The sequence below is a fragment of the Ambystoma mexicanum genome, chromosome 7p (assembly GCF_040938575.1).
Source record: "Ambystoma mexicanum isolate Mex_15411 chromosome 7p, UKY_AmexF1_1, whole genome shotgun sequence".
NCBI classification, from domain to species: domain Eukaryota; kingdom Metazoa; phylum Chordata; class Amphibia; order Caudata; family Ambystomatidae; genus Ambystoma; species Ambystoma mexicanum.
Genome location: NC_090939.1, coordinates 262935515 through 262954168, shown reverse-complemented (window position 1 = coordinate 262954168; position 18654 = coordinate 262935515).

Sequence of the window (18654 nt, the reverse complement as noted above, 5' to 3'; positions counted from 1 at the left end):
TTGGTTCCTTAAAAGTAAAAATAGAAAATGGGCAACATTGATAGCAACAATAATATGGCAAACAACGAGAGACTGCCACAACGGGCAAGAGGCTATTGTTGTATATGTTGGACTTATTGGTACATTACCTACACATGCATTATGTTCATTATCATTCTACTTTCTCTCACAGTACGTACTGTCTATTATGTAGCTCAAAATAAGGCAGTAGTTCCTGTGTCTCTTCCTATGCAGCTGGAGGGTACAGATGTGGAAAGTGTAAGACCACTGAGGCCTTATGTGATTGTTCCTACTCCAGGGGTGCATATGAAAGTGCCTAGTCCTGTGACAGATAGGTCTAAACTTCCTTTTGGGGGAGGTCAGCATTGCAAGTTATTCATGATTCTTGGTTACCTTCGTATTATGCCAATAGTAAGAGACCTTATGTTACTACACCAGTAGCACATGTAAAGACACCAATTGTACTGACGAATGTCCCTATGATTCCCCCAGTGGGAAGGAATTATGCAGATATACTTCATGAGATGATTATAAAAGCTCACGAGGCGAGAAGGAGGCCTTAGAGAAGTACAAGGGAAGATGATCATGACTTGAATGATTATCTAGACAGCACAGCTCATTTGGGAAACGACATGTGGTATCAGCACATGAAGAGGTAGGCAAAGGAACCTCAAAGGAGGAATGCTATGTATTTGCACTCCTGCCCTATAGTATGCTGAAGTCGAAGATATTCATATAGCTATTGAAATAGATGTTCAGACAGCAAACTGCCCATCTCAAGTTGCACTGTGCCGAGTAAGCGGTCAGTTCATGGGCCGAACAGCTTTTTTAGCAGGGGCAACTGAATGGACAGGTCCAGATGAAGATGACTATGTGCAAGAAACAAAGACAAGAGAAAGAGCCCACACTAAAAAATCATATGATAAGATATGAACAGCCTGGAGTGAAAGGGGGCTGGAATCAGTTGGGAAGTAAACAGAAGACTTGAAAGTCCAGCAAAATCAGCAGAAGACATTCAAAGATGAAAGAACAGAGGGCAGAGGCAGATTTAGGGATCAGTACTTTCTCCAGATGGATGGGAAGAAGGAGTAGTTATCTGCAGGGCACGGGTAATAATTGGAGAATACAAACCAAACATTGACATTGTGCAAAATGCATGCAAATCTCTTTGGCTGAGACTTGCAAAACTACTGATATGGGTCCAAGACAAAGGAGGGCCCTTGCAGATAGTGCCGCTGGAAAGTGCAAAGCTATGCTTTAGAAATAATGGGACAAGAAATCTTGGAGAAAATCAGAATTGTGGCTGAATCTTTGACGTGCCAGGAATGAACATTGGAACGGCAGTGATAATGGATCACTACTGGGCTTGTGGATCCAGAGCTTACATGAAGCTGTCCAGGGATTGAGGAGGACTGTGTTCTATAGTGAATGTTCATGTTCCAGCATTGGTGATTCCTAAAAGTGACCTGAACATTGACGAGTTTCCAAAAGCTGTTGCTCACTTGAGGAAGAAGAGATCTGCTGAAATCTTGAAATCGAATGAAGAGAGAGAACTATTTCTCAGCCAAGTCGATAGAAGCCTTTGATTCTATTCCATAGGAACACAGACTGTTTAGTGGAACTTCATCGATATTCACAATATTCACAATAATCTTCATGCCCAGGATGCAGACAGATGCAAACACTAAGTGGTTACAGATAACCAGATGAGAATTGCTGCAGATCAACACAACTATCAAGTGATTTAATGCAATCAAAGAGGAGCCGAGAGCCATTTGACTGATGACTCTTCAGAATAGAAATGTCCTGGACATGATCACAGCCATGGATGGAGGTGTTTGCGCCAAAATTGGAGAATCATGTTGCACGTTCATACTTGCTCATGACGACGAGAATGGCACCTTGATAGAGGCCATAGAAATGCTGACAAAGTTACACGTCCAAATGATAGAGGACGTGAAAGACATTGCTGATGACGGTTGGTTTGATTCACTCTTTTTGTGAGTTCCACAATGGATGGCAGACATATTCAAGTTCCTTGGAGCCCTGATAGTGATGGTAATGCTTGGATTCTGTGTGATTAGGATACTAATCTCACAATGTAAGAAGACTGCAAAGAAAGCTGTGGGAAAGAAGATCATGATTGATGTTCAATCAGGATGGAAGACGAAAGAGCTGACAGACAAAGAGATCAGAAAGCCAGTGTCCATGCACCTGAAGGAACGAAGTTCCTATACCCAAAGAATCACAAGAAGCATGTGGGAAAATGTATTTATTGCCGTCCAAGTGGGCAATGCATGCTCATGTCTTAGAGTAAGGATGAGCATGTGAAATCAGAAGGATGCCTGAAAGGAGTCATAAAGATATGGGTCCCAAAGAAGCAGTTCTTCAGACAAGGATGTCTAGATGTGAAAACTGATGAGAGAGGGGTCGATGAATTGCCCAGACGGGGGAGTGTAGAGGTGGAGCCAAGTACCCCGATCCAATGCTCCCCTGCATGTTGCCTATATGTTTGTTACGCTCACCTGGTTCCCACAGGGGTGTCGGGCGGAACTGGACAGCCACTGTCTCCACCAACGTGATGCGTAGTGCAGAGATGACTGACTGGACTGGCCCACCTAGCTTCGTCTGCTTGACCCGTAGAAGTAGTCTCCTAAAGGCCGCGAAAGTTAATTAGCCACCCGTGGATTTGAGTAATGACCCCTCATTGCGTCCCCATTTATCACCCCTGATATTCCCGTTAACAAAATGATGAGCTCTCCATCCTGCGAGGAACGCAGGGGCACGTTGATGGCCAGTTACTTCACTGGCTTGAGGATATTGGAAGAGTTCTAGACAAATCTTGGCTCCAAAACTCCTAGCGAAGGACTGTAAGCATATACTTCATAAGAGTTCAAAAATGTCTGAATAATCACTCTTGTCCAATTCCTTTGCTTATCTTGCAGCTTAGACCCAAAAGAAGATAGTTCTGTGGCAGCTGAAAGCGTTCAGGTAAGAGTCTGTGCCATCCCACACTGTCTGTTAAATGATGCCAAAGTTTAACTCGGTGCTTTCTCTTTTCTTACAGGTGCGGCGTAAGAAGATTTGGCATGCTGGTAAATGATACCTCCGGTGATAAAATCAGGTAAGTATATGGTGGCAAGAGATTGTCCTTGTTTGTTTCCCCTCGCCTCACCTTGTTGTTTTCTTGTCCCCCTTAGGTGCTGGAATGCGGCAACATAATGATGGAGACAGCACTGGATCGTAGAGATGCTGCGAAGAACAGTGAGTATGGCGCGGCGCTGCTGCTGGCGATGCGACGTGTTTAAAATAAAGTATTTTTCTTGTTCAAAGGTGCGATGTATCCGGAATCAGGTAAGAAACCTAATAATGTTCTTGTTCTAACCTTTCTTCTTTTTTCCCCTTCTTTCTAGGCGCTCTGGACTCGAGGCGGGCGTGGCACGAGGCTGGATGCTGACTGCAGGCACGGTGAGTGTTACGCTCCAAGATGCAGAATAACGCGAAGCGTGTGCTCCCCTTCGGGCGTGGTTTAAATAGCCACCAAATTAGTCCCAGGTAAGTATTCCTCCACAACCACACCCGAGTAACAAAATAGTCCCTAGGTAAAGTAGTCCTTTCCAAGCCTCACATGGGCTTGGATCTCTTGCAATCAGGTAAGTTTTAACATATGAGACTGGCGTCTATGGCGCCAGGACTGTTCCCCCATATGAGCCTGGCGCCATAGACGCCAGGACTGTACCCATATAGCCACTAACAAGGGTTGCTGGGCTTTCTCTGGGTAACATGATGCCTGCTTCCGGGGTTGTTGGACTTGGTCTGGATGCCCGGGGGTAGGCATCATGACAGCACTGCCCCCCAAGGACCCTCCTAAAGTCGTTCTTCCCCTTGGTCTTGGTTTGTCTGGGAAATCCCGGTGGAATCTTCTCACCAACCGAGGTGCATGAACGTGGTCACTAGGTTCCCATGATCTTTCTAGTGGTCCGTAACGTTTCCAGTCGATTAAATAAAAAAGTTTTGACTTAACCATTTTGGAGTCCAGGATACTTTTAACTTCAAATTCGGGTTCCCCCGTCTACAATGATGGGTTAGCTGGCTTGGTTAGTCTTGTTCCAGGTTGTACTGGCTTCAGAAGCGACACATGGAAAACGGGGTGAATCCGCATACTAGCAGGTAATTCCAATTTGACGGCCACCGGGTTGATAATGGCCTTAATAGAGTAAGGTCCTAAATATCTAGGGTTAAAGGTCCGCGTTCCCTTTAAAGGTATGTGTTTTGTGGCCAACCAAACTTGATCCCCAATCTGGTACTGTGGAGCATCACTTCTATCCTGATCAGCATTTTTCTTGTATTTTTCTTTCACTTGCTTCAAATGTTCAGTTGCTTCCTTAAAGGCTTGTGTAATAGTAGCGTGCAGATGGTTCACTGTGGGCATTTCTAAGTGTTGAGGTGAGTTAAGTTCTGAGGTTCGAGGATGGTGCCCGTATTTGGTATAAAAGGGGCTTTGTCCAGTTCCAGAATGTACAGAGTTATTGTATGTGTATTCGGCAATCCATAGAATGTCCTTCCAATTACCTTCAGTTTGGTGTAACATACAATGCAGGTACTGTTAAAGAGTCTGGTTGGTCCTCTCCATCTGACCATCGGTCTGGGGGTAGTTCCAAAAATGTGAAATGAATTGACTACCTCGGTCAGAGACCAATATGGAAGGAAATCTGTGTATTCGAACAATGTTTTCGAGGAACTCCTTGGCCAGAATTGAAGCAGAAGGTAATCCCTTTAAAGGAATAAAGTGGGCCATCTTGGAAAAAAGATCCACAATAACTAGAATGGTGTTAAATCCATTACATGGAGGTAGGTCTGTGATAAAGTCTAACGATAAGGTGTGCCATGGTGTAGGCGGGATATCCAAAGGTTGTAAAAGTCCAGCTGGTTTTTTCTTCTGACTTTTGTTTTGGGCGCAAATGCCACAAGACATTACAAATGACTTTACGTCTTTTCGCCAGGTGGGCCACCAGAATTGTCTCTTAATTTTAGCTTCAGTCTTTGCGAAACCTGGGTGCCCTTCCATCAGGGTGTCATGATAATTGGAGATGACTAGTTCTTGTAGTTCCTTGTGTGGCAGAAATAGTCACCCTTGATAATAAGGTAGATCATTGATGACTGAGTAGTCTGGGCCTTTCTTTACCCAGTCCTGCAGGGCTGTTGGATCGAAGAGTTGTTGCATCTTTACCTGAATATCCTCTAGTGTCTGTAGAGTAGTTATGCCAAGAATTCTTTGTTCTGAAATTATAGGTACCGGTTCTGGGTTTACATATGCTTCTCCCATCCCTATTCGGGATAAGGCGTCTGCCTTGCCATTTTTACAGCCTGGTCGATAAGTGATCACGAAATCGAACTCGGCAAAGAACAATGCCCATCGGAGTTGGCGTGACGATTGGGCCTTGGCTGTTTTTAAATACTGCAAGTTCCGGTGATCGGTGATTACAGTAATGGTATGCCTGGCACCGAGAAGATAGTGCCGCCAAACCTTGAAGGCGGATTTGATGGCTAATAACTCTTTATCGGTAACCGCATAGTTTAACTCGGGTGCCGAAAACTTTCTGGACCAAAATGCTACTGGGTGAAGTTGACCAGTTTCAGGATCCTTCTGAGACAGGACAGCTCCCATGGCTAAACTGGATGCATCAGTTTCAACTATGTATGGAAGGTCAGGGCGTGGGTGCTTTAATACAGGTGCAGACGTGAATTTCGCTTTCAACTCTTGGAAGGCGTTTTCAGCTTCTTTGGTCCACAAGAAGCGTTTGTTTTTTCGCAAGAGTGCTGTGATAGGGTGTACAACATGTGAGAAATCAGGAATGAATCTGCGGTAGAAATTAGCAAATCCGAGCATGCTTTGTACTCCTTTAACTGAACTGGGTGATGGCCACTTGAGAATTGCGTCCACCTTTCTAGAGTCCATTTGGACTCCTTTTGGAGTCAGGATAAATCCAAGGAATTCAACTTCCTTAGCATGAAAATCGCATTTTTCCAATTTTGCGTATAACTTATGCTGGCGTAGTTTCTCTAGGACTGCACAAACGTGCTTCACATGGTCTGATTCTGAAGAGGAGTACACTAGAATATTGTCTATGTATACAACAACACAGACGTCAATGAGTTCACGAAGGACATCGTTCATAAAATACTGGAAGGCTGCTGGTGCATTGCACAACCCGAAGGGCATCACCTGGTATTCGAATAACCCATACTTAGTGCGAAAAGCAGTCTTCCATTCGTCGCCTTTCTTCACACGTACCAAATGATATTCCCCTCGGAGATCTAATTTAGTGTAGATGCAAGCGTCCTTTACTTGGTCTAGTAATTCGGGGATCAGAGGCAATGGGTATCGGTTCTTAACCGTGATCTGATTCAATGCGTAGTAGTCTATGCACGTTCTGAGGTCACCTTCCTTTTTTGGCACGAAGAACAAAGCTGAAGATGCAGGGGACTTGGATGGACAAATGAAGCCATTGGCAAGATATTGGTCCAAGTATTGTCGTAGGTGAAGGTTTTCAGGTTCAGTAAGGGTATAGATCCTGCCACATGGAGGTTGTGCACCGAGTATGAGATCGATTTGACAATCGTATGATCTGTGAGGTGGTAAGGTGTTTGCCTGTTCTTTTTGGAAAACATCCTGGAATTCTTGATATTCCTGAGGTAATTGCACGACTGGAGTAGCGACTGCAGCCAGGCCTTCATTCAAGGGTTTTTTCGGGTAACAAGTATGTGCACCATTAGGTGAAGGTTATTCTCTTCTCTCGCCAATCAATACAAGGATTATGTGTTTCCAACCAAGGTATCCCCAGTATTATTTGAAACTGCAGGGCTTTGATTAAATCAAACACAATAGTCTCTCGATGCCCATCCTGACCCAATAGTGTCATCTCTGCGGTGGAATGAGTTTCAGGCCCAGAGGCAATTTCAGTTCCATCGACTGTGGTGATGACATCCGAAGTGGTCTTTCTGCAGAGAGGTAGATTCATCCTAGAAGCCAATTTGTGGTCCACATAGTTTCCTACGGCCCCGCTATCAATGTATGCCCTTACTGCGTGCATACGTGATTGTTGCCTTGGATCTATAAGGACCATTGGTATGATGAAGTGCGAGGTCTGAGTATCCTCCTTCAAGCTCGGCAAGCGGACCTCTACGCTTGTCGGGCGTGGTCGTTTCCCGAGTCAGACTCCATATGGCTTTTATCAGCAGCTCCTACCACTTTCTTGGGTGGTTTTACAGGGCAATCCCGTAGGAAATGTCCCGAAGTTCCACAGTATAGACACCATTGCATTTTCCGTCTCCTTTCTCTTTCCTTCTGAGTCAAGGGTCCTTTAACCCCTCCGATTTGCATGGGTTCTGAGGCATCTGTTCCTTTGGGGGTAGCGTTGGGTTTAACCAACACCCGGTTCTCGAACTTGGCTCGGTCGGCCTTTCTGTTCTGAAGTCTGTGATCTAACTGGACCAGTAAGTCTATATATTCAGCACAGTCTTGAGGTGGGTTCACAACTTGAGCCAAAACATCTTTGAGTTCTCCTCGAAGTCCTCGATGAAATAACGTAATCCGTTTTACCTCGGGCCATCCAGTTTCCACCACCAACCTATTGAAGGTTGCGATGTAGGTTAGAAGGTCCTGGTTACCCTGTCGTAGGGACAAAAGTTTGTTATCCAGGGCCTGTCCTTGGGAGTGCCGGGCAAATAGTCTTCCATGCTCATTTGAAAACCCTGAAAATCCCGAAGAATAGGGTCATCCTGATTGACTAGTGGAATTGACCAATCTGCTGCACTGCCGCTGAGATATGATAATACAAAGGCTACTTTGGCTTGATCATTTGGAAAGGCTCCAGGTCTGCATAAAAAGTGCAAGCGGCATTGGTTCATAAACACGGCAAACTTTTTTGGGTTCCGAGCAAAACGTTCCGGTGGGGCTAAAGAAATGCGCCCTGGTAGAACCACTTGCACAGGATTGCTCGATGAAACAGGAGTTGAATTCCCCCCGAGTCCAGGTAATGGTGTTTGCCCAGCTTGGTTTTGCAATAATTGTCTAGCAAGATCATCAGTGTGTTCCTTAGAAACAATCAGTTCTCTCCTGAGGGTATTAGTTTCTTGGCGAGCTACATGTACTTCAGCCCTAAGTTCCCCTAATTATAGGGCCAATTGGTCAGTTTCTGAGGTCTCCATGACACCCGTGTGAGGATTTGTAGAAAGGCTTTGCGTTCTGTTACGCTCACCTGGTTCCCACAGGGGTGTCGGGCGGAACTGGACAGCCACGGTCTCCACCAACGTGATGCGTAGTGCAGAGATGACTGACTGGACTGGCCCACCTAGCTTCATCTGCTTGACCCGTAGAAGTAGTCTCCTAAAGGCGGAGAAAGGGAATTAGTCACCCGTGGATTTGAGTAATGGCCCCTCACTGCGTCCCCATTTTTCACCCCTGATATTCCCGTTAACAAAGCGAAGGACTGTAAGCATATAGTTCTTAAGAGTTCAAAAATGTTGGAATAATCACTCTTGTCCAATTCCTTCGCTTATCTTGCAGCTTAGACCCAAAAGATGATAGTTCTGTGGCAGCTGAAAGCGTTCAGGTAAGAGTCTGTGCTATCCCACACTGTCCGTTAAATGATGCCAAAGTTTAACTTGCTGCTTTCTCTTTTCTTACAGGTGTGGCGTAAGAAGATTTGGCATGCTGGTGAATGAAACCTCCGGTGGTAAAATCAGGTAAGTATATGGTGGCAAGAGATTATCCTTGTTTGTTTCCCCTCGGCTCACCTTGTTGTTTTCTTGTCCCCCTTAGGTGCTGCAATGCGGCAACATAATGATAGAGACAGCGCCGGATCGTAGAGATGCTGCGAGGAACGGTGAGTATGGCGTGGCGCTGCTGCTGGTGATGCGACGTGTTTAACATAAAGTCTTTTTCTTGTTCAAAGGTGCGATGAATCTGGAATCAGGTAAGAAACCCAATAATGTTCTTGTTCTAACCTTTCTTCTTCCTTCCCCTTCTTTCTAGGCGCTCTGGACTCGAGGCGGGTGTGGCACGAGGCTGGATGCTGACTGCAGGCACGGTGAGCGTTACGCTGCAGGATGCAGAATAACGCGAAGCATGTGCTCCCCTTTGGGCGTGGTTTAAATAGCCTCCAAAGTAGTCCCAGGTAAGTATTCCTCCACAACCACAACCGAGTAACAAAATAGTCCCTAGGTAAAGTAGTCCCTTCCAAGCCTCACATGGGCTTGGATCTCTTGCAGCATGGTCTGCATCAGGTAAGTTTTAACATATGAGCCTGGCGTCTATGGCGCCAGGACTGTTCCCCCATATGAGCCTGGTGCCATAGACGCCAGGACTGTACCCATATAGCCCCTAACAAGGGTTGCTGGGCTTTCACTGGGTAACATGATGCCTGCTTCTGGGGTTGCTGAACTTGGTCTGGATGCCCGGGGGTAGGCATCATGACAGCGTTAGAAACCAGAATGTGAGACACACACATTACCAGTAAGAATACATATACCAAAGAGAATCCTGGAAGTAAGATTCCCATTGGGACAGCCGTACATGCATGCACAACAATATGATAGCCATTTGAATGAAATCCCAAAGGAAATGTGAAAACTGAGCAAAAGGGAAGACTGGTGACATCATGAAAAGCAGAGCTGATGCACCCAGAAGAGATGCAGAGACGAGAGAACATAAAGATTCTATAAGCTATAAAGAGGAGGTGTTAAAGAAGAGCAACATTTCGGGCTCGAGATGAAGATGCTCATGCTACAGAAAAAATGAAGATGATATCAAGTCGTTTTATAATTATACAGATGCAGTAATGCAAGAAGACAAAGCATTCTTAAAGGCTAGCTATGTAGTGAATAGATTGCGGTGATGCGCCAACGTGTATACATAGGAAATGTAAGGACTATGGAGGATTCCACAACGCTCTTTAGCAGAGCTGGATCCCATGAGCAGAAAGACCTTTTCAGTGTGTCGCAGTTAGAAATCGGCAAAACTTAACCATGGAGGTAAATCAAAGAAAGGCTTGGTTGGATCAACACCAAGAAGTCAAGGCCACCATGGGCCTGGATGTGCGTACAAACAATTACAGAATGTGTGAAAAGAACAAACCTTCTGCCTTAAGTTAGGGGTGAAAACATTGAAGACATCATAGGTTTATCAAATAATAGTATTTTAAATGCATTAAGACTCGAAAACATGGTCTACAGTCACTATGATGAGCTGTATCGAAACCAAGAATACAAAGTATGCTATACTCCCTCGTATTCTCCAGCACTGAGAACATTTCCATGGCGGAGTTCAGAGCCTTAATTGACTAGTAGACTGCAAGTGTGATGATGAATGCCAGGGCTAAATTGGTGGGAAGTTATGGTTATGACCAGCCCAGCAGCACCTGTGTGCCAGCCTGCATGCTGCTTGCATAGGTGGAATATTAGAGAGGGGTACAAGGGTGCCAACCAATTATAGGGGGACAGGTAATAGAGAGCCCTTTAGTTTGTATAACCAATGGGACGTTGTGCATTTGATGACGTTCATAGAAACCTGCACTAGATGAGGGCTTAGTTGCCTACCTGATGTTAGACACCCAATCACCTACCCTGACAAGTATGGAACTTATACCTAGATGTTCCCTGTAAGCCTATCACCATCCCAAGTAGGTTTTTGTAGTTTGCAATGTAGATTGACGTCAATGATGACAAGTTTTTAGTATATAACCTGCTTTTTTATGTATTGCATTGAGTGTGAAGATCGAGCGAACGCGTTGATGTTTGTTGTAACTCCCTGTTTTAGATAATTGATATTAAAACAGTTGCACTTTGCCAACTTCCTGAGTCAGTTATGATTATTGATGTTTTAGTAATATTCGGCATCCCATCTGTCTCTAAGTATTGCTGCCTCATCTTAAAGGGCTGGGTCGGACACCCCAGTTCAAGCTGAATCAGAAAATATGTATATTATGGGAGTTGATAGTACAATTATGAAGTTGTGATACATAACTCGTTTTTGACAAACATGTGAAAGGAGAACAAATGGTGATTACAAGTGGGAATTGCCATATGTTGCTACAGACCCCTAAACTAATCCTGACTTGGAGGCTGGGTTTGGGAGGTGAGAGAAGGGTAACTCTTCAATGCTAGTTATGGGAATTATTGCAAGGCACTTCCCCAAGATTGTAAAAGTGGTGGTGTCATCGCAGCTATATAAGGGGTACTGCACTAGGAGGAGGGACACAGAAAAGGACGGATAGAGAGACAGAGAGGGCTGCTGAAACGTAGCATCTGACAGCTGAAGGAAGCACCAGAGGAGATTTTTGAGAGTGCATCTGGGTGGAGCTGTCTATTTCTAGGAAGGCCTCAAAGCTGACTGGTTCCTATGGTGGGGAGTGGGAGGCCATCTGTGAGAGTGGAGTGACCAGACCCCTACCCTATCTTTCCATAGTGTAGAGGGTTTCTATGTAAGTAGAACTGAGCCATGGAAATCCAAAATGTGGGGAAGTCTGCTTTCCTTGAATCCCTTCCCTTTATAGTTCGTGGGGGAGGGGGGCAACACTGTGTAGATCCTTAGTCTATTTAACTAAAAATATGAATGTAATTAATTCCCCATTTGGCAGAACACTACAGGGTAAATTTTGTTAAAATTTTAAATTAACAAAGCTCACTTCCCAGTGTGCGCTGAAAACTATAGCCTATTATTTAATTGCGTAATCATTTTTATCCTGTTGACCCCGACTTCTTTAAGGAAGAGGGGTGTATTTGTTTTTAAATCAGTCCAACCTTTTTATCCAGCTTCCCCAACACATGCCTTTCAGTGGAGGGGGTTTGAAATCTAGAATTCCCCCAATCATTCAAATTTTTCTGTCCGAATTCCCAAACACAGACCAAAGTAGGGAGGAGGGGTTTGAAAAAAAAAGGTAAATCACCCTGTGTTTATTTTAAAACAAGAGTGTAGGCGAAATCATAATTGCCATATGTATTTGTACCAATCTTGAAATCCTACTGCTAGCCTTTTAATCCTGCAGGAATCATCAAAATTGCGCAACCTTACATGATAATTGCTTTGAAGTAAAATGTGCAGAAAACGAAGAATTGTGATTGTGTTCTTTTTAACTCACTTTTGTGATTTATTTATGCTGAGAGAAGTTGATTGTGTTGTGCCATGGATAAAGTGGTGTTTGACATTTTCGTGCTAATTTCTATTACTTTTAATTTACATAAATACCAATATATTTCCTGTACACCGGCCTGGTTCTTGGCTCATTGTTAGCTCAGGGGAGAGGGATATGTGTCTGAGATAGGGCTGAATAAAAGAATCTGTTAAACATTTTGTTGCGTCACACCTTAAGTGGGTAAGGAAGGATATCCCTGTGTTGAGGGTGGCATCTCAATAAACCGTTACATAGGAATGTATTGTAAATGCCTCCCAAAATCATTAATTGCCACAGCCATTAACACTTTTCGCCAACATAGTGAAAAGTGAACGATAAAGGCGATTTTGCCTTTGTTTTGTTCTTCAGGTTTCTACTAGGTTGGGGAGATAATAATATTTAAATGGATGGGACTTTTTGCATTTAAGTGCCAAAAGACATGGGGTCCGATTCATGGAACAAATGTGCGCCGAAAATCGTGGCGCAAGCATGAAAAAGCAAGCGCACGCGTGCGATTCATGGAAGGCCCTGCGCGTGTTTTCCCCGGGATGTGCGCCAAATCCACGGGTGGCACACACGGGCGCACACGTCATTGCAACATCCAGAACGCCGTGCAGCGAAAGCACACAACGTCAGTGCACACACCAAAAAGGGGACGGAACACGCGGAATGGGGAACAACATGTGAAAAAGAAGGCGTAACTGGGGAAATACTGCAGGGAAATACTGCAGGGAAATACACGGAACGCCCACACGCACGCGAACAACACATATTCATGTCATCGAATAGGGGAAACCCACGCATGGCCAAAGACACGCACAGGCCTAAACACATCCGCCACACAAAGGCAGGCGGTAGCATCCCTGCGCATTATAAAAGTGCATGCAAACAACAAACACGTATATACAGCTATGAAGAATGTCCCCTTCTGTGGCCCTCTAGGAGAAATGACGTGTCACGCAAAGCTCAGGCATCCCAAAAAAGCAAGAAAAAGAGATACGCGACCCATGTAGCCCACGTGCGTGTAAAAAAACACACGCAGTACGCTGTGGCAGCCAGGAACACTAAAAATGCGTATGCGATCAACACGCATGTTAGTATGCCCGAAAAAAAGGGGTACGCGACTAACACGCAGTAGGAAAAACAGCGTGTGCGACTCACCGTCTGCCTTGCGTGTAGAAGAAGAATGCATAGCCAACACCCACGCCAAAAGAAGAAGTACGCACTGTAGCCGCTGTGAAGTAATTGCGTGTGAACCCCAACGTCTGAAAAACACACGCACCGCTTTCCACGAAAAGCACGTACAGAGCAATGGGAACCCACGTGGGACCTTCAACCCATGCCGAGGGAAACACCCGCGCGCAGGTTACGTCACCTATGCGCTTATGCACTAAGGGCCTTTCCTCGAATTACACGCTGATGTGCTGTTTTGTCACGTGCCAATTCACTCTGTGTCAAGCTGGCCATGCAACAAAACACAGAAGACCACGCTCCTGCCCAGAAGGCCGAATTACTGCCCCCGAGCCAACTCCCACCAGCCATCTGCTGCTGTCTGCCTGCCTGCTGGCCACGTGCCCTGCTATTTGGTGCCTGCATGTCAGCCATCTGCAGGGGTCCAGTTGCTGGGACCACCCCTGCTGGAACAGGAGACTCCCGACTGAAGTTCCATCGCTCCACAGCCCAGCACCAGGACCCAGTTGACCACCCACACCTGCCTCGGGGGTTGCCATGTCAAGGGAAACACCATCAGACATCCCTGGCAACCTCCAGCCAGAGAGGCAGAGGGCTACCAGCTTCAGTGCCACAGAAATTGGTATCCTGGTGAAGCAAGCCCTGGTGCATTATGATGCACTCTGCAGAAGACCACGCGCTGACAAGGATGGACGGAAGAGGATCTGGATGGACATCCTGGTTGCCATAAACGCGGAGGGGGTGGCAACCCTGGACCTACCACACTTCCACAAGCACTGGGAGGACTTCAGGTCCAGGATCCTCAGGAAGGCCCGGCGCCTCTTGGAGGCAGCGGATGCAGAGGGGTGCCGGGTCTGCCTTACCGACCACCAGATGAGGGTCCTGTAACGTATACACCTAGCACTTCACCTCCAGGGCCTCGAGAGGCAGACCCCTCCGGAGTTGAGCGGTAAGTGTCCATGCGTACTGATTGGACGCAGTGCATGTTGAGGTGTGCCAGGAGTGTGCAGCTTGGACATATGTCTGGAAAGGCCCATGTATGGATGCGTATGTGCAGGGACATGAGCCTGCCGCATGTGAGTCCAGTCATGTGTGATGCACATAAATGGTGTATGTGTTCCAATGCATGATGCACAAATGCATGTGGAGAAGCACACATGTCAGCATGACACATGTATGCTGGTTCCACCTTCATGTACATGCACAGTGTACCTGCGCGTGTGGGTGTATTTGACATGTGTGCGACTGTGATACACCATGGATGCATGTGACACCGACATTTAGGAGGCTGATTGGCAGATGTGATATAGTTGCAGATTATTTCACTGTGACAGGTAGTGGAGATGTACAGATGCATGTATGCATCTGTGTGCATGTATGTGTGTGCATGTGTTCGGCACTCCCCGTGTTGCATGTGACGTCAGGCTAACCTTTGGATGTTCATGCTGTTGTATGTGTATGGATTCCTGTTAATTTGCACATGTGTGTGGGTTCTAATGATATGTGTGTTGGGGAGTGTGAGGCCATCTGTGAAGTTTGACACTGCCACTCATGTGCAACTGTCATGTGTGTATCAGACCATTGAACAGTGCCCTGATGCCTGTGTTCTGTCTCTCCCTGTCTGTAGCGTCAACTGATGAAGAGGGCGGAGATGGTGCTGTGAAGCACAGCGGCAGAGATCCCACCACCAACCAGAGACGCAAGGCCCAGCTCCCCTCCCAGGTTGTCATCTCTTCGGGGAGTGAGGAGTCTGGAGCCGCGGCTGCAGCTGCCGAGGGAAGGTCCAAGAGGCGGAGGTTGGAGGTGGACTCCTCGACAGCAGAAGGGGCAGCTGAGCCCCCACAGGGGCCTATGGAGATAGATGGCACGGAGTCATCCAGGTTGGTGGGGGGTTCGGTTGAGGAGGAGGCCGTGGAAGGCCTACGCATGGGGCCCGGAGTGGGGATTCCACTGCTGCCAGTGGTGCAGTCCAGGGGCAGGGATGGGAGGCAGCACAGGCTGCCACAGAGGTGCCTGTGTGTAATCCTGTCCCCGACCTGTGACTGCATCATCCGGCACCAGGAGGGATGCCTCAGCCCAGACCTGTTTTCAGGGAGGGGATGCGCACACAACAACTGGCCTTCCTCTCCCTGCGAACGTGGCAATCCGGGACCGTGTTGAGCCTGTCCTAGCTGGGGTGGCGTTGCGTCAACGTGGCAATCGGGATGACGTGTAGGGATCTCGTGAGGGCAATGCACGTCATTTTGAATACCTCATTGACCACGTCGGCCCATTAGGACGGGTCAGCAAGGCTGGGTTCCACCGTGTGCTGGTTCTTCTAGCGACCCCCTCCTCAACTGAACCCCCTATGCGCCAGTCATCCTCTGTGCCATCTCCCTGCCCAAGTATCACCTGGGCACCCTGTGGAGCTGCCCCTGAACCAGCGGCCTGGCTGGTGGAGGACACATCCCTGCCACAGTCGGGAGTCGGAGGTCCAGCAGGGGTGGCCACCCCAACAACTGGACCCCAGCAAGAGGAGGACGTGCAGGCATCGACCAGCAGGGCACATGCACGGAAGCAGCAGGCTCAGGGTGGGAGCCATGATGGCTCGGGGCCTTCCGCATCACAGGGGCAGGCATCGGCCGGAGGGCGGGAGGACCCTGGATTGGGAGTGTCTTCCGTGTGGCAGCGGTTGGGCCAGCGGATAGATGCAGAGTGGCGGCAGGCAGAGGAGGCGCGGCTCACTGTGGTCAGGGCGGAGAACTCCATGCGCAGGGCATTGAGGTGGGCTGAGTGCCTCGAGGCAACTCGCAGGGAGATGGAACAGGCCATGATTGCATCCCTGCAAGACCTCGAGGCCAGGGAAGAGGCCCGCCTCTGGGACATCGACATGGAGTTCGATGATGCCCTGGGCCGGAACATCAACAAGTGAGCCGTTGGACTTGACCGCCACCATTGTACATAGTTAATTAGTGTTAGGTTTCCATTGTTTTTTCTTTTATTTTGGAGTTCATGGACATTGCTCCACTTTGTGTATTTGTATATAGTTTTTTATTCATAGGACTTTTTTGTAGGTTTCCTTTTGTTTGTGGATCATGGACCATTTGGACTTCCATTGTATATAGTTGCAGACTTGTACATACTTTCTTTTTCAATTTTCCCATGGATCAATGGTTTTCTTTTATTTGGATTATTTTTTTCTTATTGACATTGGCAATGGACTACTTTTTTATTCAACATGACGTTCATTTTTGTTTCATTTGATTACCATTTTTTTTGTCATATCTGTCATTGTATATTGATCTTCAAGTTTGATTTCCTCTATGTTACTTCATTATGTTTTTAATAAATGTTTTCTAACTTCATGATTGGTGTTGCGTTCTATCATTGGTTTTGTGCATGTCTCAATGAACATTGCCTCAGTCATGTGTTGCCACTGTGTGGCTCTGTTGTGCATTCATGCATGGGCATGGTGGTTCTTTTAAGACTGTCATGGCATGGGTAATTTGGGAGTGGGTGCTGTGGATGGTTGCATGCTTGTTCTGGGGGGTAAGAGGGATTTGGGTTGGCATTAGGGACATTGGTCTGTTTTGTTAGGACATGTTGTTTGGTGGGCCATGTGTCGGGGCCTGCTGGCAGGTGCCCGTCAATAGGGGTGGGTGGGAGTGCAGGGGGACATGAGTCGGGGCCTGCTAGCAGGTGCCCGTCACTGCTGGGTTGGTGGAGGTGCAGGGAGACATGAGTCGGGGCCTGCTGGCAGGTGGCTGTCACTGCTGGGTTGGTGGGGTACATGTGTCGGTGCTCCCGAATGCATGGTGCCATGTGGGCTGCCCGCGGGGCATGCCCAGGGGTGTAGACTAGTCCCCTGTGGTGTGGGCTGCCTGCAAGGCATGGGGAGGGGGGAAAGGGCCCACCCGGGAGCGCCCACACTGCCAAATCGCGTGTAAAAGTCCACGCGCACCCCCGAAATACACGTACCCCACTCACGCAAGCGAAAACTTGTGTAAATGTCCATGCGCACCCCCGGAATACATGTACCCCGCTCGCGCTAGTGAAAACGATGTAAAAGACCATGTTCACCCCCGGAATACACGTACCCCGCTCGCATTGGGTAAAATGCGTGGAAAAAGTCCCCCCTGTGGTGTGGGCTGCCTGTGGGGCATGGGGAGGGTGGATAGGCTGCCTGTGGGGCATGGGGAGGGTGGACGGGCTGCTTGTACGTATTCCGGGGGTGCGTGTGGACTTTTACATGTGTTTTCCTTAGCGCGGGTGGGGTACGTGGATTCCGGAGGAGCATGTGGAGTTTTACACATGTTTTCGCTAGCGCGGGTGGGGTACGTGTATTCCGAGGGGTGCGCATGGACTTTTACACGCGTTTTCGATAGCACGAGTGGGGTACGTGTATTCTGAGGGGTGCACGTGGACTTTTACATGCATTTTCGATAGCACGGTATGCGTATTCCGAGGGGTGCGTGTGGACGTTTACATGGGTTTTCGCTAGCGTGAGCGGGGTACGTGTATTCCGAGGGGTACACTGGGAGTTTTCCACACGTTTTCGTGGTTGGGGGGCTGTATGCTGGTCCACTGGCCTTTGCGCCATGTAGGGGATTTGTGCGATGTTTTTGGCACGCTGGGTTGGGGGCGTTACTGGCACTGCTACAGTGCCACTGGTCTTACTGGTCGCTGCACCACTCTGCACCACGGCTGGTTATGGATGTTGAAATCCATGAATACGCTGTGCACTGAAATGGGTTTTGGCGCACGGGGCTGGCGCAGACTGCCGCACGCGCACTCTGTGCACCAGCCTCGTCCGCCACTTGTGCGCCAAATTCTATGAATTACCCCCATGGTGTCTCTGTGCAATTTACCTTTCAAATTAAAATGCTCTGTAGTGTACTTGGGGAGACAGTCTTGCTTTGTTTGCTGCAATTGATCCAATTGGAATAATGCACCTGTTAACAATGTTAGTAAATAAAGGCCAGGACCAGAAACATTTGAGCCTCATTGCGAGTTTGGTGGTAATTTTGCAGTAAATCTTCTGAATGACTGCCAAACGAAAATACTTTTACTGCCACTTGGTTCTGTGAAGTTACCACAGGATTGCAAGTGGTGGTCATTCCCCGTTTTGGAGTAATAGGACTCTCTTGGGATTTTTGGCGGATTGACGGCGGACAAAATTACGACACAGTAAATCCACTGATTTTGGGTGGGAAGGAGAAAGATTTCCCTCTAACTTTTTGCGGCAGGTAAATCTTCCTCCCTGCCACCAAACATGTTCTATGGCGGTGCAGTAAATGCAGCTGTAAAGTGG